Source organism: Archocentrus centrarchus, chromosome 4 (assembly GCF_007364275.1).
Source record: "Archocentrus centrarchus isolate MPI-CPG fArcCen1 chromosome 4, fArcCen1, whole genome shotgun sequence".
NCBI lineage: Eukaryota > Metazoa > Chordata > Actinopteri > Cichliformes > Cichlidae > Archocentrus > Archocentrus centrarchus.
In genome coordinates, this window is record NC_044349.1 from 3,639,440 (window position 1) to 3,662,147 (window position 22,708).

A 22,708-nucleotide genomic window follows, 5' to 3' on the forward strand; every position below is an offset into this window, starting at 1 on the left:
TATCATTAATTAATCTGACTTCAGACATATTGAACCGTGGAAATTAATGAATCTCATGGGGTTGTCCATGTTTGTGTAGCCTGTTTACATCCACAGAGTAAGAATGCTGGGGGTAAAGTTTTTATGACGAGCATTTGTAGGACACTGTTGTTTCATTTATGACAGACTCATGTCAGCATCTGCCGACAAATCATTAAGCAGTCTGGTGTAAGTGCAGTCAAATTCTCCAAGCACTGTGCTTCTCCTAATAAATTCTCTTTCATATCTTTCCTTGACCTCCCGATGCTTTCCATCGGGGTCAAGAAAATGTGATCACTAAACACACAAAAGAAAATCATTAACACAGTGAACACACAGGACAACTTTTACTCAGGCCACATTGAGCTGCATTAGTGGATGACACTCCAGTACTATCCACCCGTTGCTCTCCAAGACAGTGGGCGGGACATCACATTGCTCTTTTTTTGGCCACAGACTGTATAAAGGTGGACATAGCTCATGTGATGTCACCCACTGGTTTCTGAAGTCCTGTTTTAAAGCCTTAAGATGAACATTTTTGCCATCACTGTCTCATTGTTTTAAACCCAGATTTGATGCTCAAGGAGTGGATCTGACTGTGAAGCCGCACCCTCATTGGCTAACCACTTGTCTGTCCTTTCTGAAACTTAGAATAACCTATTTTTTTTTTAAATAGTCTCTATTAGAGACTTCAGGCCAATATTTTGCTTGAATATATTGAGCCAAATTTAAATATTTTGTTATGATGTTTAATTTGTAGCATTTGTAATGTCTGATTTTGATTATTTAAGTTTATTGTGTAATTTAAGATCTTGTGCTCAATTATTCTGTTGTTGAAAAGTGTAGGTAGTTGTTGTAAATTGGTGTGTGTAGTTGGACCAGCATTTGCAGATTAGAAGCTACTCAAGTAAGGAGGACATGGAGCAACACCTTCCTGCTCGTTGCAATTTATAGTTATTTTATGTGCATAAAATAGTAACAGGATTAGGGAACCAGGACTCCAACTGGAAATAATTTGTAATTGTTGATTTTTTTGTTTTGTGGAATAAATAACCTTTTTTTCTTTTTTTACATCTGCCTCATTCTTTGTTATTTAATGGTGTGTAAGCTACCTCCCAGAAAGCACAAATCAGAAACTTTACATTCTGCAGAAGCAGCGAAGAAGATCTGAAGGTTGGTGTTATAGTCTTAATGGTCATTTAGTGTGAGAGACTGAGCCCATAAACTCACCAAGAAAGTGTTTACAGAGGTCAAGTCAGACAGAAAACTATTTTCACGTAGACTTCTATGAGACCAGAAGTCTGTGTGAAACCAGACTAATTGGCCCCTGGTGGATATTACACAGAATGCAGGTTTAAACCACTTCTGCACTGGCTTCACTTTTCAGACCCTACATCCATCCTATATACTGTCTGTGCTTCTGGCACACATCTGTTGCTACAAATGAGTTTTTTGTCTATCATGCAAATATAAAAAGATGGACGTAACTTCTGGGTCTGAAGCCAACAAGTACCTTAAAAATACTTTCTCTTTAATGACCGGCAGGTCTAACACAAATTGTTAGCCAATGATTGTGCAGTTTCACAGACTTATCCACCCCTGGTTTGATGATGGCAGTGCTCCGCTTGAGGCTTTACAACAGGGCTTCAATAACTAATCGGTGATGTCACGGTGACTATGTCCATCTTTTATATTGTGGTATTATCAGAAGCATGCTACAGATGTAGATGGATACTATACAGTCACTGCTATCTGAGGTAAGTGAATGGTACGGTAGGTGCTGACCCCTGACTGTCTTTAGCTCTTCTGCGACTCCTGATTTAGTCCAGCCTGTTGTTGGTCTGAGCGTGCCTGACGTCACGCGTGCGTCTGTCCCACGACCGTTTGATGAGTTTTCAAAAAGTCTTTGAGAACTAATGAGATGTAACAAGACTCAGCTGACGATGGAACATTTAATTACAAGGAAGGGGAGATTAAAACTTACTGATTCCATTACTGATAATAGAAAATTAAATAATTAAAGGCAGTTAACTGACATTTTATGTTGAATATTCACGTGTTGTTCATGTCTATAAATTATGTGGCTTGTGTGCAGTCATTACCAGAAGTTATACAAGTGTGCGTGAGCTTCAAATTCCCTTTTTCTGGCCACGGGATATTTTGCTTTGAAACAGAGAGCATGTATTTTGACCTTCTTTTAGAAACAGTGAATGTGATACATTTCCCCACATAGCATAGAAAATAATGTCTTACACTAATAACCCCCTCCCCAATAATTTCTTAATCTAGTCTTATGTCTTTTACAACCCAGATTCCAAAGTTGTGTGAAATGTAAATAAAACCAGAATGCAATGATTTCCAGATCTCAAAATCCAATTTTTTCACAACTGCATGTCCACAATAGAATACACAATTCAAATATTTAAAATAGGGTTGCATGTGTTCAGTTTCTGCTATGAGCTCTTGATTGAATTTAAAATCCTTCTCCTCACATACAAGGTCTTGAATAATCAGGCCCCATCTTATCTCAAAGACCTCATAGTCCCATATCACCCCAATAGAGCACTTCACTCTCAGACTGCTGGCTTACTTGTGGTTCCTAGGATACTTAAGAGTAGAATGGGAGGCAGAGCCTTCAGCTTTCAGGCCCCTCTTCTGTGGAACCAGCTTCCAGCTTGGATTCAGGAGACAGACACCCTCTCTATTTTTAAGATTAGGCTTAAAACTTTCCTTTATGATCAAGCTTATAGTTAGGGCTGGATCAGGTGACCCTGAACCCTCCCTTAGTTATGCTGCTATAGGCCTAGGCTGCTGGGGGGGTTCCTATGATGTGCTGAGTGTTTCTTTTCATTCACCTCTTTTCTCTCTGTTTATACCCCACTCTGCATTTAATCATTAGCTATTATCTCTGGCTCTCTTCCACAGCATGTCTTTTGTCCTGTCTCTCTCCCCTCACCCCCAACCGGTCTCAGCAGATGACTGCCCCTCCCCGAGCCTGGTTCTGCTGGAGGTTTCTTCCTGTTAAAGGGAGTTTTTCTTTCCCACTGTCACCAAGTGCTGCTCATAGGGGGTCGTTTTGACAATTTTCTCTCTAATTATTGTAGGGTCTTTGCCTTACAATATAAAACGCCTTTAGGTGACTGTTTGTTGTGATTTGGGACTAAATAAATAAAATTGAATTGAATTGAATTGAATGGAACCCTATTAGCACGGTAATTTTAATGCTATAATTTAATTTAGGTGTCATTTGCAATGGGCCTAAAGAAGGTCGTTTCCATAAAAATATGGAAACTCTACCTCAAAAATGAAGTGTTGAAGGTGCATAAAAAACTAAGATATCCTGTCTTCCATACATGAAAAACAGGATATATTATTCATCATTTGTAATTATGTTTTCAGGTTATAAAGAGGTCACATTTGATAAAGAAAAAAAATGGAAGAACTAAGAATAAATGTTTTATTTCTTTTCAAACCGTTCTGTTTCCTTTGTGAAATATCGCACTACCTGTAACATTTACCATCCCTTGGCTCCTCCACAGCCGGAACTGTAAGAAATCCTTTTCTCTATAGATGGCACCTCTGCACTGTCATGGGCTACAGCGGGTCGATGCTCTGGTGTTAATTACTGACGGCATCGCTTCTGGAGCAGGTAGCTTATTGCTCAAGGGCTCCGGTGGGGGGGGGGGAAGCAGTATCGGGAGACAGTTGTGTTCAGTGCGAGAATCGAACCACCGTCACAGCCTGGTCGCCTGTGTTTTAAAGTGTCTGTCAACGATATCTCTGTAGAAATGCACATCATTTTCCGCGGGACTGATTAACACGATCAAAGAGAAGCTTGTCAATGTGTAAATAAACCAGGTCGTCTTTGACAGCCTCCACTACAGTATAATGCTTCCGGAAACAGCCGAACATAGCCGACGCCTCCCGAGGGTGTGTGTGGACAAAGTGTTAGGGATGCTGCTCTTTCAGAGCGCAGCTATCGCGGACGGTCAGGGAGCAGACCGCTGGCTTACCGGGAACACTAACCAGCACTGAGAGGGGGGAAAGCTCCACGCACAGCAGCAGCTGAGCGGAGGATTTATCTGACGCTCCTCACGGTGCATTTACGGACCTTTTTCTTACCCACCTCGCGGGATTAGCGCAAGTGTTGTGGGACTGGAGGAATTTCAAGACTCTTTGCTAACTGTCTATAATCTTGGGACCCCGCCATCCTTATCATTTCTTCAGCATCTTCTCCGAAATGGAAACGTCTAGGAAACCCTAGAACATGGTGAGTTTGAACACCCCTTTTTTTTTTCTTTCAAACTCCTTTTTCTATGGCAAATGTCACAAATGGAAGAAATGCCGCGCTGTGTGGTGACAGCTGTCCTGCAGAATGGACACGCTGAATGCGAGACTGAATTTATATTCACACAAGTCCGTCAACACTCACTCACACCTGACAATGCGGTCTGCACAGAGGGAACAACACCCCCAAAACTATTAGAAATCAGTAAGGTGCATATAGAAATCACATCCGCAAAATTACACAACAAATCCTGTGATATTTTTTATTTAATAATTATGGATAAATATTACAGTTATATAAATGTAGCCTACCATATATGGATATATCGTGAAATAATGATGAATTACAGTCATCTTTTTTTTTTTTTTTTTTTTTTTAACAAAACCATCATTTATGTGCCGATTTTAAATTTTTAAAAAAGGCGTTTCTGGTAGAAGAATATATTGCTGACACAGTTGTGGAAGTGCAGCCCACATTTGCTCTGTCACGAATTATATCTTTCTAAAGACTACATAATACTTTTTTCTCCCCCATTGTGTGTTGTTATTCTTGGAATTATGAGATTTTTTTTAACGCAGTTTGCTGGAAGCGTCTTTCCGTACAAGACATATAATGGCACAGTTGTGCTGTGCATTGAAAATCGAGCAAGTCAGAGCACCGCTCCATGTCCTTTTGCATAAAATGTCATTTCTCATATCAAGCTGTGCGGCACCTTCATTAATTTGCTATTAGTTAAGTTATTAGTTTGAATAATAGTAGAGACACAACTTCCGTTCAGACTCTGTTGGTGACGTGATTAAAATGTACAGTTTAATGCGTCTTGCAGTTTTGATTATGTTAAATGCACCTGTGAAATTTAGGCGACTTGCCGATTATTCTGCACGATTTTCCCTGCCAATCACATTTTTAGTATGAAACTGTTAAATTTTCGTCGGATTGCTTTATGAAAAATATTGCTATAATACAGGCCTAGTTCGTGCACAAGTGTTTCAGTATTCTACTCCATACGTAAATTTAGTCTCAGCTCTGTTCTGGTGTCAGTGTGGCAGCCCGCGTGTTCGCGTGCTGATTATCGCACGGCTTCATATACAGCCTCCATTCTTTTGGCAGTTTCTAAAACAAGAATGGCGAACTGTCCTGTTACTGCTCCTGATGCAAAAAATAAAACTAAAAATTCTTCAAGCCCCCCAAAAAGGGCAAAAGAGGCAAAAAAAAAAAAAAAAAAAGAGGGATGGGAGTGGATGACTTGGTGTGACAGAGTGATAATTGGCTGTCAGCTCACCTGGATTTGACGGAGCTCTAATTAGGCTGGATGGAAAACAGAGACCGAGTGAGCCGGGCGGAGTGAAGGAGTGCAACAGATGGAGGGAAGAGGAGTGAGGGCAGGGATGCTGGATAGCAGGTGGAGTCGCAGAAACAAGATGCAGGGAGAGAAGACGTGGAGGGGAGTGTATTCTTTGTATGTGTGTTGCTCATAAATGCATCAGCTGAAAGCCGGCGCTGTGAATCTGCGTGTTTGTGTGTTACTCCTATCACGCTAGTGAAAGCAGCAGGAGACTCGACCCTGAATGCTCAGTGCATCACTGCTACACACACACACACACACACACACACACACACACACACACACACACACACACACACACACACACACACACACACACACACACACCGGGGACATTTACAGGATTTTTTTTTCTTAAAAATTAAGTGGCACAAGGGGGCCCAAGAACATCAGATTACAAATAAATACAGTGCAGAAAATTGGTTTAGAAAACATTGAGCATGATTTTGAGACTAATGTGCATTACGTGAAAAGTGACACTGCACAAGCGTTTAAACATCATTTTGTATTGAATCATCTTTTTTCTGCAAAGTAGAAAAACAAGAAATTTGTCTTTACTTAGTAAATTACATAACCATACTTATGTAGCCACATAGTACACAAGTTTCAGCATTAAAAAGAAATACTGAAAGTAAACATACTTCCCAAATATGGGATGAATAACTGTCTTATTCACTATATTGCCAAAAGTATTCAGTCATCTGCCTTCACATTCAAATGAATTTAAGTAACATCCCATTCTTAATCCATAGAGTTTAATATGTGGGCCCACCCTTTGCAGCTATAACAGCTTCAACTGTTCTGGGAAGGCTTTCCACAGGTTTAGGAGTGTTTGTGGGAATATTTGACCATTCTTCCAGAAGCACATTTGCGAGGTCAGACACTGATGTTGGAGAGAAGGCCTGGCTCACAGTCTCTGCTCTAATTCATCCCAAAGGCGTTCTATCAGGTTGAGGTCAGAACTCTGTGCAGGCCAGTCAAGTTCTTCCACACCAAACTGGCTCATTTGTGCACTGATGCGCAGTCATGTTGGAGCAGGAAGGGGCCATCCCCAAACTGTAGAAGCAGTCTGCATGTCTAGGTGCTTGCTTTATACACCTGTGGTCATGGAAGTGACTGGGACACCTTAACTCAATGATTTAGATGGGTGAGTGAATACTTTTGGTAATATAGCATATATTATCATCCATCCATCCATTTATTTACTTCTGCTTATCCAATTCACTGTCTTGGAGGTGCTGGAGCCTATCCCAGCTGCCACAGGGCGAGAGGCAGGCACACCCTAGACAGGTTGCCAATCTGTTGCAGGACCAACACAGAGACATTACATTCACACTCACATTCACACCTATGGGCATTTTAGAATCACCAATTAACCTAACTCCACTAACTGCATGTCTCTGGACTGTGGGACGAAACCACCTGGAAAGAGCCCACGCAGACACGGTGAGAACCAAGCAGAAAGGCCCCGGCCAGATGGTGGATTCAAACCCCCAGGACCTTCTTGCTACGAGGCAACAGTGCAAACCACTGTTCTGTTGTGCTGCCCTATTATAGTATTATGGTGTTATCATACTATCAAATCAGAATTATTGAGCTGTCGATGTGTATATCACACTATTGTGTTACTGTGCTGCTATTGGTTCTGTCCTGTCTCTGGAAGGGGATGGAGGGTGGGTCGATATAGTACACACACACACACACACACACACACACACACACGTACACACACTGGTTGTTGCAGCTGTACAGCTGCTGCTTCCTGGTAGTTAATCAGCATGTTTTTCTCCCTACACATATTGACTAATAATAATTATGTAAAGTTGTTTTTGCATTCTGTCCATCCAGGCAGATTTTCACATACAGATTTTTCAGATTTCTGTCTCCATCTGCGAAAGAAGTGAATGGATTTTATCTTTTTTCTTTTTTTGTGCTGTGACATTAAAAAATATCTGCTTCCCAGAAGCCGTAGCTTTGAATGATTCCAGGACCTTACTGTCAACTGTCACATGGTTGCTCCCTCAAAAAAAAAAAAAAAAAAAAAAGGTCAGATGAAAACCATTCACAGCACTGCAGGCTTTCAGCTTGTACTTTTCAATATTCCTTATAATTACTCACTGAAACACCTGGACTTGTTATTATTATCATCTAAACCTGGTTAAAAAAAAGTTAAAAGTCTGCACATTGTAGTCTGTCTGGCAAAGAAAACAGAAATAACATCACAAAGCTTTAAACATTCCCAGCGGTATTTTTAATTTAAGTTTATAGCTTGGCACGACTCAAGAAGGACTTCAGTGGATCAAGTGCAGGTCTGGAACCCAGAAATAGCTGTTCCAGGAACAAACAAGTTATTACCATAAAACCAACAGGATGCGCAAATAAATAAATAAATCTGGAACAATATGTGAAACAGTGAGAAACGAGAAAAATACATCCTGTATTTTGTCAATCCAGCATACAGATAAAGGTGATATATTTGAGCAGTATGCTATATTTTTCAAACTGTTATTCAGGAAAAATATCATATGTGATATTTGGCTGTGGAAAAAAGATGCTGGCTAACAGCTGTTCAGTTCAGTTCAATTTTATTTATATGGCGCCAAATCACAACAAACAGTCACCTCAAGGAGCTTTGTATTGTGGGTAAAGACCCTACAATAATACAGAGAAAACCCAACAGTCAAATCGACCCCACTTGGAAACAGTGGGAAGGAAAAACTCCCTTTTAACAGGAAGAAACCTCCAGCAGAACCAGGCTCAGGGAGGGGGGGTCATCTGCTGTGACTGGTTGGGGGTGAGGGGAGAGAAAAAAAGACACACTGTGGAAGAGAGCCAGAGATTAATAATAACTAGTGATTAAATGCAGAGTGGGGTATAAACAGACTAAGAAGAGGTGAATGAAAAGGAAGTGCATTATGGGAACCCTTCAGCAGCTTAGGCTTATTGCAGCATAACTAAAGGAGGGTTCAGGGTCACCTGATCCAGCCCTAACTATAAGCTTGACCAAAAAGGAAAGTTTTAAGCCTAATCTTAAAAATAGAGAGGGTGTCTGTCTCCTGAATCCAAGCTGGGAGCTGGTTCCACAGAAGAGGCGCCTGAAAGCTGAAGGCTCTGCCTCCCATTCTACTCTTAAGTATCCTGGGAACCACAAGTAAACCAGCAGTCTGAGAGTGAAGTGCTCTGTTGGGGTGATATGGGACTATGAGGTCTTTGAGAACGGGCCTTGTAGCCTTGTATCCCTTAAGCTAAAATTACCTAGCTAAATGAATTCTGCATAACTGTCTGTGAATCAGTGATGTCAGCTTGCTGAAATCTTTGACCAATCTTTAATGGAAACACTTGCAAGATGTGTTTTAAATCACTGAACTCAGTCGCTCTGCTAAAGAGCTCTTTGTCTTATAGTTAACTAAAACTCAGCTAAAACTAAAGACTTTTTAGGGCACTGAACAAAGACAAAAAAAACCCCAAACCAAACAAAATAAAGCTAGGTCTGAGAAAAAATGAAAACAAACTGAGATGCTGCATTTATAAAACTTCTTAAAATAAAATAATAAAAATATACATTAAATTTCTTTGGATTTAGTCTTTAGTTTAAGTACAGCCAGCTTGAGGACACTTTATTCCATTTGTTTAGTGACATTGGGATGCCTACATCTGCCTCTGACAAACAAACCAAAACTAATATTGAAACATATTTAAAAACTAAACTGATGCAGAACATTTTAAACAAACTAAACTCTGAAAAACTACCTACTCTGGAAACTAACTAAAACTAATATGAACCAAAAAGAAAACTTTAAAATATATAAATAAAAAACAATGGAAGTCTGTAAAACTCTGCTTTGGCCTGCATCAAACATTCCTGCTGTTAGGCCAGACAACGCTTTGATTCTTCTGTTCGGGGCACATTATTCTGCAAGGCCGGGTCTTTGTATGTTCATGAGTTTTGGACTACCTTTGTTCTTTTTGGACCTCAAAGGCTTTTCCCCGAAATGCCATGAAAGTCAAATTTATGCAGTGCCTTTCTCATAGCAGATGTATGTTCTTTGGCACCAGCAGCTGCAGAGCCACCTGCAGAGGGTGTGAAGAAACTTTTGGGGATCTTGGTGATTTTTTTTTTTTTTTGCATCAAATTATCTGGTCATGGGCAGAATCTGGAGGAACAAAGTGACAGTGGTTTGAAATGCACTTGTAGATTATTTTTCTTACAATGAAATTATTTTAGTTCAGATAATTTGGAGATCTTATTAAATCCTTTGCCAAATGTGTTAACATCTGTGATCATTTTTTTTTCTGAAGGCCTCAGAGATTCATTTAGAGCTCAAGAAAACTCCAGAGCCAAGAGGTCAAAGGCTTAAATAAATTTACTGTTTGTTCTTTGTCCTCGCCCTTTAAATACAAGACAGTGCATTGTTTTATGTCTTGGCTAGATTTTGGCACAAGCACAGCTTGGTTAGTTAAAGAGCAGGTTTACTTGAATGGTTGCAAAAGTAATGGAAGAGTCACAGCTGAAAATGATGACTTTCTGTTTCTATTAGAAAAGGGAACAGCCATATCCCACGTTAATGGCTTTGTGGCTCTGCAACTTCATCATTTCATGTCCAGTCATAATTACTAAGAGCATTAGAGAGTAGATCTAAATAACTCTTAATGCTAATTCATGACGTGTTTTGTTGGATGTAAATATACACAGTTGTGTTCACTGAACACCGACAGAAAAAAGCCTTTGATGGAACATTAATGTACTAATGTGAAGCAAATTCACTGCTTTTAAAATTTCTAATTAAAAGATTAATTCCTTTAATGTTGAATGTTATTTTGAAGCACAGGAGTCACACTTTGGTTTTTTTTTTAAATTCGATTTATTGAAAGCCAGGTGTGTCTGTTAGATGAGACTGAATAACTGCAGGTATCTGACTGAAAATCTGGGCTTCTTTGTCTTGATCACAGCTCCATCCGAGACTCTAGCTGCTGGTATTCCAGCTGAATGTGGGCTGGCTCCCCTCCATTTCTGCTCACACTCAGCCATCCTCTGCACATTGATAAATTGTGTGTAATTTCAGGGATGAACAAGCATGAAAACATATGGGTGGAAAGGGCTGCTATGTTTTGGCATTCTGTATATACAGCAATTTTATCCAGGTTAGAGAGACAAGAGGACTACAGAATTTGCAGACTGGAACCAGGCCCGTGCTCACATTCAAAAACACTAAAACACTTTTGTATTAGCATGTGAAAAAAATATTTTAACATGACAATTACTGTCATTGCAGCTATATTAGAGGAAATAATAGAATAATTCATAAATATTAGAGATTAAATAAGTGGTATATTAATTGAAAAGTCAATCTACAAAAAAATGAATTGGCTTTTTGTTATAGAACTTTTAAGCAGGGATTATGCTATACCTATCTGTGAGTCTGCTAGGGCCTGCTCGGGTCCCAGGGACGTAAGTTTGGTCATCAGATGGTTAGGACTCGTTACATTACAATGCACCAAGCATGCATGCTCCCCAGGCAGTGGACCTCAAGCAGATGCCAAAGAAGTATAAACAGGACTGTCGGGTCTCCAGCTTCTGTCCATAACAGAGTATAAAATACACTCAGCAAGTCAGTAAATGGGAGAAATACTAAATATAATTTAAGAAAACTAAAATCAAATGTGATCTTGCTAGAAAAGGCCATAAATGCGCACACACCCATTCTTTTTAAACACTGTCTGCCCATATAACTCCCGGGAGGTGTTACCAAGATGGCGAATCAGTGCTGGGGTTTACTAGACAGCCTTTGCTGCAGGTACATTTTAAAGTTAAGTGACCTCTGGTGTGCATGTGAATGAGTGCATATAAAATCTTTGCTCAACCACGAACTTGGTAGAAGATGCCAAAGCATGTCCTATGCTTACATTGGTTGGATCAGATGATGATTTTAGTTGAGAGCATTTTTCTTTTTGTATGACAGAATTAAGTTAAATGTTCATCGCTGAAATTGAAATTGCTTATTTTAGGTGTATTTTTCATCACCTGCTTACAATCTTTATACTAATCTAGGCTATCCACGTCGTGACTCCAGCTCCAGCTCACTGACCTGAAACAGACACAGATCAGTCTATTCTCTTTGCAGTCGCCTTCCCAAAATGCACTGATACTTCTGTTTTCCATCATGACTCTCCAAAACCTAAATGTGCAAATATACCACTCTTCTTTGAGTTAATTGTTTTTAAACAAAAATAAAACCATTTGACTAAATCTGAGATGACAAACAGGCTTCAGGTTTCATCTCCTTGTTAACAGTTTGTTGAAAAAACTCCAAGAACACATCTCCCCACTCTGCTGCCTCCATGGGCATCAGATCATTACCATATTGTGTTATAGACCAGATTAGGAAGACCCGAGATTGTGCCGTCTTAAAACAGCGTCTTGTGTGGGTCTTAAAACCTGCTGTGTGAAATCATGAAAGACATTTTTCACTCCTGGGACCACTACCTGGGCCCGAACCCAAAAAAAATTCCTGTACATCCTTCCCTCAGCGGAAACACTGGTTTTCCATTGTTTCCTCCTGTGAACATGAAAGAGAACAGATGCTTGGCTCTGTTTTTATTTGTCTGGAGCCACAGTTGCTTTAAGAATGAGATCAGATTACAGCAGGTTGCGTTTCCTGCTGCAGCACCTTCAAAGATAAACATGTTTCTTAATCATAAGCTTTGTAACAACACAGACGGCTGCTCCCTGCTATCATCTCATCTCATCTGTCTGTAGTATACACCAGTTGTTTATGGGTGTTTTCTGCAGCTGAGGCGGAGAAATGTGATGAATGCAGTTTGTTTGTCTGTTTGTCAGCAAGATTACACAAGAACTACCAAGCTGAATTTTGTCAAACTTGGTGGGGAGATGGAGTATGGGCAAAAGAAAAACCCACTGAATCTTGGTGAGGCTCATGATCACTTTCTTTGAAACTGCAAAGCAGGGCATTTGCACTGTCCCTCATTAATAATCTCTTTGTTTTATCATCATAAATCTGGGGTGTAGCAGACCTAATCTGCCAACTAAGTCCATAGTCTTGTGTTTGTGTTGTCTTGGGTTGACTATCATGTTGCTGCCACACCCCATGCTGCTAGTACAGATACCATTGTTAAGCTGAGAGGTGTTAATGTGTAGAACGTGAAGACAAGCTGCAAAAGTGCAATCGCTTAATGCGTAAATGTAAACACAGATGCAGGACAAGTAGGTCGGCCGGACTTTGAAGTGAAATATGCAGTTTAAATGGGACCTGTTGTTGTTCTTGGACAGTTGCACTACTGGTGCAATGTGCAGCCCCTCGGCTCTCAGTCATCACACAGATCCAAGAGAGAATTAAACTGTCTGAAACAGAGTGTTTAGAATAGTCTGAAGCCTGCCCAGTCAGCAAGAACTCAGTGAAAAGAGGCTCAAGACAGTTTCCAGACATCTAAAGGACATTGAGACTGAGATTTGGTTAAAAAGGTAGAAATAAACAACTTTTCAAAAAACATTGCTTTATATGTAAATGTAGTAAAAAAGGGGGAAGAACATTTGTGCCTTCTATGCACTTCTGCAACCTCCTCAGATTTACACTTAGCACCTTCTTGCTACAGTATGATCTGACACTGCACCAACAATAAGTTTGACTGTCCAGAGAAATAACTTAGAAATAACTTCCTTTATGCATATGAAAAATTTTAAGAAGAGAACTGGATTTGGAGAATTGTTACACCTATAATCTGAGTGTTGCAGTATGAGCAGGGTGGTCTATAAACAGAGCGTTCCCCTCATCATGAGAAAATTCTGTTTTACTGGTTTTAATGACAAACCAAATCTCTATTTATATCTCAAGACAGTGCAGATAGGGCATTTTGTTTTAATTTAGCAAATCTTTTTCGGGGTTTGTAGTCCTGAAAGTAGTAATTTTGTGGTAAACACGCTGTGTCCCTGCAGAGGAGACAACTGATAAGAGAGCAACAGGCTGTATGGTTTCCTGTGGACATGATTGGATGGGAGTTCAACTTGTCTCCTGCGTGCTGTGGTATTGTTCCTGTGCTGATTGACCCATCTACTGCACAGTCCAGTTTGTCTCCTTTCATTCCCACAATAGAACTGCAGCACAATAGCCAGGTTTTTCATTCAGACTCTCTATTATTTTCTGTTCAGCTAAAGATTGGCTGCAGTGTTGTTGTTTTATTTCAACTCAGACGGGAGCAAGATCCTATCAGCACTGACAGCCCTGTGATTTGCCCACTGTGACACAGGATATTTTCTGGTATCAAAAATGACCTCTGTTATGGGTATTTGACTTGTGTAGGTTTTGTCTAGACTACAGAATACTGTATTCGTCATTGAAGCAAGAAGAAACAACCCGCAGAGAGACTGTTCAGTATTTGAGAGGCGTCTGACTCAAACACACAGTCAGATTACCTGCAATTCATCCCAGTGACATCTGTCAGTCAAGGGGTACTCATGTGAGTGATGCAATAATTGATGCACAGAAACTACAGATAGGTCACAAATGAAAGGAAATGTAAAAGTGTTTTAATAAGGCCACCATGTACCTCCAGAAGAGCATCAGTGCTCCTTTATTTGTCAAGTTGGCACACCTTCAGATACCGGAGGGATGGAGCTTTCCAGTTTGGTGGCCTCAGTGTCACAGTTTTGCTTTTTTTTTTTTTTTTTACTTCAGTGACCTCCAGCCTGCACCTGGAGGTAGCAGATGGATAGGTGGCAGCATCTGCAGTGATGCAGATGCTGTACTGGTATGCCACTGCAAACAGAGAGCTGAGCGCAAAGTTGAAGGCATCACTTTACTGGTTGATTCAGGTTTCTGCCCTCACCTGAAACCACAAACTGTGGGTAGTAACCAAAAGTGGCTGAAATGAGCTTCCTCTGAAGGGTGTCTGGGCCCAGCCTTAAAAATAGGGTGAGGAGTAACCCCCCCCCCCCCCCCCCCCCCCCCCCCCCCCCGCCCCCTCCCAGAAGAGCTGGAGAAAGTGACTGGGAGAGAGAGGTCTGGGTATCTCTGCTTAGACTGCTGCTTCCATGACCCAGACTCAGATAGATGGTGGATATTGTAAGGATGGTATAAATCTAATACTAAAGTACAGTACTGTGAACTTATTGGGCAGGCAGGAGGCACAGACTAAAATAAAGAGTCTATGATAAAATATTGGAAGGTATTTGCTCAACTGGAACATCCATCCTGTCTTTTTTTAAAAAAAAAAAAAAAAAAAAAAGCTTATTCAGCTTAGGCACCCGAGGGGGCTGGAGCCTATCTTCAGCTGTCATAGGGCAGGAAGTGGGGTGCACCTTGGACAGGTTGCCAATCCATCACAGCATTGCATCTGTAATACATTGCATCATTTAAGGGAAGAGGTTGTTCTTGCTGGTAGAGACTCAGTGGGATAAAGATGGTCAGAAAACTGCTTTAAAAAAAACTAAGCATCCAAATAAACCACAGTCGAACAATAAATCACCAACTCTATTAAACTAATTAACAATAGCTAACCAGGGATGAATCATCAGGACATTCACTGTTCCAGTAATTATCACTTTTTCAAGCAAAAAGCTGAAATTTGCAGTTTGCACGGTCAGTAGTAATGGCACTTAGTTTGAAACGGCTCTGTTTAAGGTTGATCTGTCTGCGGCTCTGCCAGCCCTGCAGGTCTCAGTATGAACTGCTGTGGATTTCCCTCTGTCCTCCTCCTGTGCACATGCTGCTTCTCAAGTTGTGCTGTGTCTGTTCTGTCTGTCAGTTATGGCTCCATCACACGCCTGTGCTGCTTTGCTTCCCTGTCAGAATGATAACCTGCTCTTTACTGCAGTACATCAATTAATAAGGCTACAGAGGCTGATAGCTGAGCTGTGGGATGATGTCACATATACTTTGAAGATTTTCAAAATTATAGAAAGGAATACAACGTGAAATTTAGAGAAGATGCAGAAATTAAAAATCACCGCCACAGCGCCTTACTCCTCAGTGAAGCCCTTCTTCCACTCTGCTCCACACTGCTGGATGTTATGCATGAATAGGTTCTAGTGTTGGATCTGTGACCTGGATGTGCCCCTAGATGCTGTGTGAATGTAAAACCCTCCCTCATCATCAGCTCAAAGCTGTCACTGTATTAAAGCAACACAGTCTTTAGCGCAATAGCAACGTTTATCAGACTGAAAAATTTACATTTAGAATTTTTTACCCCACAGTTGCTGCGGGAGATAACACCTTTAAAAACAACCATGATGCAACTATTTTAAATCCAAACTAATTTGATACGTAGAAGCAAATTTTGATTTATGTCAATCCACTGGGTGCTTGTTGGTTTGAGTGATTCTGACAATGGCTGGTTGGAAAGATTCTACCATATTTCACAAATGTAGTTAATGCTACATTTACTTAGTTCTAATAAAAAAGCATTATAAAAGCTGTGATAGTGGGGGTTATCTATCTATCTGTCTATCTATCTATGAAATAGATATAGTTCTATAGACAGACACTTTCATTTTATTTTCCACTTTCAGCATGAAGAAAAAGCAAGCAGGTAAGAGTTTAAGACAGTTCTTACTTTCCTTTCTTTTTACTGCATGTTTCTGAAAAGTAAATGAATTGTCTGGAGGATCATGAAAGAAACTGTAATAAAGGATAAAAAAGTAACAATGGAGCTTCAGTGCTAATCTTCACCATGGTTACAGGTAAATACAAATCTCTCTGGAGTAGGATGAAATCATTTATGACAGTAACTAATTAAGTTGCTGTGGAAACTGACTCGGGTTTAAAGTGATCTCGGTTTTTTGGAAGTTTTCCTCAGCTTGTCGTCTTTCCCTAAAAATTAGACTAGTTTCCATGCTGTTTGCTGTAGTGTTCCCAACAGCTGTGATGTCACAGAGATGCATTACACCACTCAAGTCTTATGTCAACCTGCTCCTGACCAGCAGGCATCTGAAGGTGTGCCACGATATGAATATAAATCCTTTGTGAGAAACATAATTATCCCTACCACAGCCCCTTTCTGGTCCTGAGCATGTTTACAACTATAGCAGAGCTAAAAAGAGGAGGTTTGACATTAGGGATATTTTCCTCAAAGACCTCTTCTTCAAGCAAAGCAGGACTGAAACAAGCACCTTCAAGTGATTAAAAGCACCTGATTCTAATAACACCTACAATTTGACTGCTCATCCTTGGGGTTCTGATACTTTTACCCCTCACATACACTACATTTTAAAAAGTATTCACTCATCCATCCAAATCTTTAAATCCAGGTGTTCCAATCACTTCCATGGCCACAGGTGTTTAAAATCAACCACCTAGGCATGCAGACTGCTTCTATAAGCATTTGTGAAAGAATCAGTGCACAAATGAGCCAGTTTGGTGTGGAAGAACTTGACTGGCCTGCACAGAGTCCTGACCTCAGCCTGATAGAACACCTTTGGGATGAATTAGAGCAGAGACTGTGAGCCAGGCCTTCTCTCCAACATCAGTGTCTGACCTCACAGATGTGCTTCTGGAAGAATGGTCAAATATTCCCACAAACACTCCTAAACCTGTGGAAAGACTTCCCAGAAGAGTTGAAGCTGTTATAGCTGCAAAGGGTGTGTGTGTGTGTGTGTGTGTGTGTGTGTGTGTGTGTGTGTGTGTGTGTGTGGGCAGGTGAGCGAGTGAATGCTTTTGGCAGTATAATGTAGATTGGCTATTTTTTACCACTTGAATGAAAGTATAACCTTCCCATTTAGTTTGTTTAATTTGGTTGTCTTTGCCTACATTTAGAACAGGATGATGATTTGTCATATTTGTATGGAAATATAGAAAATTTGACAGGGATTTTTAATTTTTTTATTTTTTGCATATGTATTTTATGTTAAGGAGAAGTAATGAATGATAACAGCTGAGAATCGTTATAGTCTCATAGTGGAGGACACCACCAAAACCCTCCAGTAAAGTCAGTTTAACCTAAATATGCATGCAGCTAAAAAAGCGTCATGCATACCCGCACTGCTATAACACGTCTGAGGGCAATACCACCGTCCTCTTAGGTCGAGCTCATCTGTCCATTAGCTGGTCATATTTCTTTTTGAGTGCTGGTTATTTCTTGACCTCATGGGGGTGCTGCTGAAAATGAGCATTTTCATAAAAATGAGTACAACTGCTGTACTTTACATTTTTTTTTTTTTTGGGAACTATTCCATATAGCAGACACAGTATTTAGTTTATTTATTTATTTATTTTTTAAATGAATGTCCTTTGCAAACAGCCTGCCAGTTATTTGCACTAGGCCATGTGGTCGCATCCTCGAGCTGTTCCAAATCCCGGCTCGAGTCCAGCCGCCACGCAGACCTGCTGCTGCAGCTCTGTGCTAGCGCTCTGCAGGAAAACAAATGCTTCTGACAAGCAAACATGGCCACCAGCAGCTATTAGAGAGTCAAAGCTTTGCCCAGTAAAAACACAAGAGGGAGATTAATTTACATGAATGGAGCATGAATTATTTACATTGTTTCTATTTTTGGTAAAGCACTGTTAGGCCTTGATAGCGAAATAAAATTTTTATTACACAAAATGTAATTTTTTAAAATTTTTATTTGCTGTATCACAAATCTGCACTGAAATTGTTAATATTTAATTAAGATTAAATGACTAGATTTTATCTAACATGGGATTTCTAAAGCTTATAGGGATGTTTTCTGTCCAGTGTTCAGTATTAATGACTAATTGAAAATCGATCTGTTCCATCATGTCAGAGGTAGAGTTTTCCTTATTTTTATTTAATATATATATATTTTTGGTGGACTTGGCTGGTGTTTCAAATCAGATGGGGCAGTCAGACAGGTAATATGTAAATAAGCCAACTGTCCCAATGAAAGTGTGTGTGCGCAATTACAGTACTGTAAGTATAACCAGACATAGCTGTGTAACCACAGCTATGCCCTCACTATTGTTAGGCACTTTTAATACACAGGGAGCTTTTGTATTTCTGTATTAATCCCAAATTTCACATTTCTGATATTGTTTCAGATCTCAAGCTTTAGATTTTTAGGACAACATTTTTAATTAAAATGTTAATTAAAGCCACACTGTACTGATAGCTTGACAAACTCCTACACTCTGAAGACCTCAAGACAAAATAAAGTACAACAGAAATATCTGGATTGGATTAGACACAACCATGAGGGATAAAACATTAAAGTTCCCCCATTCTGCTCAATTTTCTGTCAAATATATTCTGTTACAATTTTTGAAAGATCATATTAAACATGGTCAAAGTGTCAAATAAGACCAGCAGTGCAATAATCGCTTCTAAATACTTGTTTTTTCTACTCTTGGGTCTGGTTTCTGTCAACTGCAGCAGGTTTCCTCATACATGGTCAGAGAAGAAGCCTTTTCTGTGAGCTTGGTACCCCCGCCCACTTACTCATGCTCTGTCTGACTCGGACGTTCTCTGCAAGTATTAGACCAAAAATGTTCTTCTGTTCTGAAGAAACATTAACTTTATTTGCCTTTCCCATGCAGGAAAGGACAAAATGATTGTAGAGTTTCTCTTTTTTGGACTAACAGCTAAAAGCCAGGTGCTTGTTCACATAATTTCCTAAAGGTCTTTTTCAGCTAAGTTAATGTGGAAATACAAGGCTGTTCCATCTATAAATGGCTCAAAGGAGTCAGAAGCACCAGCTATAAGTAACATCACTGAATTTTTTTTCTTGTATTGGTAATTACATAAAATGGCTTGTGGCTGCAGTTTCATTGAAAACCATTGAAGAAGAAGGTTAGCATCTTTGATGAGGGCGTGATGGAAAGAAGTAAAAAGTAAAGTAAAAAAAGTAAAAAAACTCGGAGTCACAAGGAATAGTCACTAAAATGGAGACAGTAGGGGACACACAGTAATGAGGGACGACATGACGAAGGGCAAGAAGAGACTATAAATAGATAAATGATGTTCAGAATAAACCCTGAGCAGGATCCCAGCAAAAAGCTAATAAACCAAGAAGTAATGCTCAGGATACGCGTGTGATAATAAGTACAAACATTAAACTAAGAACCAAATAGAACATTAGAACATTAGAATAATAACCAGAAATTCAAAAGTCCACAAAGGGAAACTTCTGGATCCAAGTGATGTGTTTATTTTGAATGATTTAAGATTATATTCATTCCATTAAAATGTCAAGTATTGTTTATAATGACCACCTGTAGGAAAAAGGATAAAGCGCCACCAGTCGCTCTCCCTCGAGTTCCCTCCCCAGGCCTGGCTCCAGGGTGGGGCCCCAGTAACCCTATCCCAGGCAGGGTAAACAGTTCCCTTGGTGACTCTTCCATGAAGGTCTTTCGAATCGCTCTTTGTCTGGCCCCTCCTCATCAAAAGGAGCCAGTTGAGGTGGTTCGGGCATCTGACTGGGATGCCTCCTGTGTGCCTCTTGGGTGAGGTGTTCTGGGCTTGTCCTACTGTGAGGAGGCCCTGGGGTAGACCCAGGACACGCTGGAGAGATTATATTTCAGTAGGAAATATTATGCTCCTTTTTCTGTAGCTGAATGCAGACAAATCCATGCAGGGAAAAAAAAAATCCAAAAAAAGCCTTTGCCTGAGTGAAAATAACACTGACATTCAGCTAAAACTAGTGGGGGTAGTGGGGTGGGTGTGGGGGGAGGTGGGATAATATTTACTACTCTCCTCCTCTGCGGGAGCAGGGACACCCACCTTTTCAGGGCTCCCGTAGCCAAGCGAGGAACCCCTCCAGCGGGTCTTCATGTCCAGGAGCTCCAGCTGCTTCAGCATGGCCAGGAGCAGCACATGCAGAGCACTGGCGTTCATGGCACTCTTCTGGGGGGGTCCCAATGGAAAGGTTCAGCAGGTCGTACAGGCTTACCTCCGCCGACATGTTTGTTGAAGCAACCATTAAACGTCAAACTTCAGCCACAGCTGGGCTTTACAATGAAACCACAGAATAACAAGTAAAAATAAATTAAAAGTGTGTGCGGTCTCCCTCTGACCTCAGTTATCTCGTGTTTGGATAACACACCCCGCCTGCAATGGTAATCTGGGGGCTTGAGCCAGTTCATCCTGGCTCAACCTCTGCAGGGGTGTGTTATACTGTGGGACATCTTTAAGGGAAGAGTCAAAGAGGGCAGCCACCCAGGCCATGTCTTTCTTTTGGGCTGCATGGCTTCCTTCCCAGGCTGCACCTACAACTTTGTGCGACAGCTTCTCTGTACACGTTGACATGCAATGGTCAATATCCAGGATGTCCGCATCAGCATTGACCTTCCCTGGTCTGTACTTGATGTTAAAATGAAGGTCTGACAATTCAGCTACCCATCAGTGACCAGCTGTATTGAGTTTGACTGTGCTCATAATGTGAGTCAGGGGATTATTATTTGTGTAGATGGTGAATTGTGGAGCGTAGAAAAGATAATCTCTAAACGTCTCACACAACGCCCACTTTAGAGCAATGAACTCCAACTTGCCGCTGTGAAAGTGGTAATTCTTCTCTGCTGACATCAGAGTTCGAGACCCATATCCAATGACTACATACCTTGTTTTGGCTTCCCACACACGCTGCATCATGACCAAGGACGTGAATTTGAAAATGAACTATTCCAAAGACAGCTGTCAGGAGTAAGCCACTCTCAGACATTTCCATACCATCCTCACGGTAAACCAGCTGAACGGTTCAACTGTGCACTGCTGCAAATGCTGCGGACACTGACGGAGGAAGAAGAAGAGTCATGGAAAGAGTACCTACCACATGTTGTACATTCGTACAACATGTGGTAGGTACATGGTAGGTACACTGTCCATTTCTACTTTATGGACAAAATCCACGCCTGCCAGTGGATCTCCCGTTTGGTCGTTTACAGGAAACAAATCCATTGACGGCAGTGAATCCAGTGATTTGCAGTGAAAGGATGGTTGAAGCCTACCGCATTGCTAACAACAGGGTTCGTACGGACGCTGGAAGTCCTTGAAAATGCTTGGATTTTAATATTGTCCTTTCAAGGTTTGAAAAGTGCTTCAATTTTGCATATAGTGCTTGAAATTGTAACCACTTTTTAAAAAAATTTAAAAAAAGTATCTGATTTAATAGTTCACCCTCTCAGTTTTGCTGCTCTCCTTCTGTCACAAATCGCCCGCTCCACTCTCTTCTTCACCTTCCTCGTGCGCTGCCGACCACCACGGACGGCAGACCCTGTCTCCCTAAATTGGCGTGTGTGAATTAGCACATGTCCACTCTTATTAACAAAATCTCTGTGACCATGTCAACCTGTGACTTTAAAGAAACTGAAGAAGGAAGGCTTTAATGCATGAAACAAGGTTTCCCAAGAACAAATAAAAACAGAGAGTTCAAAGTGCAGAGCAGAGCCCTCCATGCAACTTCTGTACTTTTTAACACAATTAGATGGCAAATCGTGTATTAGACACTCCCATTAAAAAAGCATCAGATTCCGCTGTTCAGAGGATGTATTATTGCAGAAAATTGAATATACAAGAATATAATCCTAAAGAATGGCATTTTGGGTTGATACAGTGAAATAAATAAAACATCTATTTTTTTTGCTCTGAAAATGTAAAAAAGTATTTATCTAAGAAAGCTGTGCTCATTTTTCCTCAGACACAGTACCTAAGATGTTTGACGTGTATTTGAAATGCAATAAGTCTCCTTATCATCTGGAAATGTCAACAAATTTTCTATTTAATCAAAAAACTTTCCTTTTGAGAGCAGCAAGAAGCCTTTAAATAATGACATTTGCTGGGCCTGGTCCAAAAATCTGCTGCATGCACATTGAAGTCCCAATTCTTGCTGAATAATAAATGTCTGAATCTGTAGAACCACAAAATAAAAACTTTTAAATGTGGTGGTTTGTATGGGGTGTGTGGGGGGGTGGGGGAGCATAATATTTACTACTTATCTCTCGGCTGGCCTGGGAATGCCTTGGGCCCCCCCCAGATGAGCTGGAGGAGGTGGCTGGGGAGAGGGAGGTCTGGGCTTCTCTGCTTAGGCTGCTGCTCCCGCGACCCAGCCCCAACTAAGCTGAAGAAGATGGATGGATGGATGGATCAAATTATCATTC

The 22,708-nt window shown here is 40.6% G+C and overlaps 1 protein-coding gene across 1 annotated transcript in view; it reads left to right on the forward strand.

Moving 5' to 3' along the window:
• Positions 1-4,140: 4,140 nt before the first annotated feature.
• ptprfa (protein tyrosine phosphatase receptor type Fa) overlaps positions 4,141-22,708 on the forward strand; it is a 374,997-nt gene continuing 356,429 nt past the window's right edge. Inside the window, exon 1 of the mRNA XM_030726596.1 lies at positions 4,141-4,288. The gene's annotated coding sequence lies outside the window, so the exon portion shown is untranslated. The remainder of the gene's footprint in view (positions 4,289-22,708) is intronic.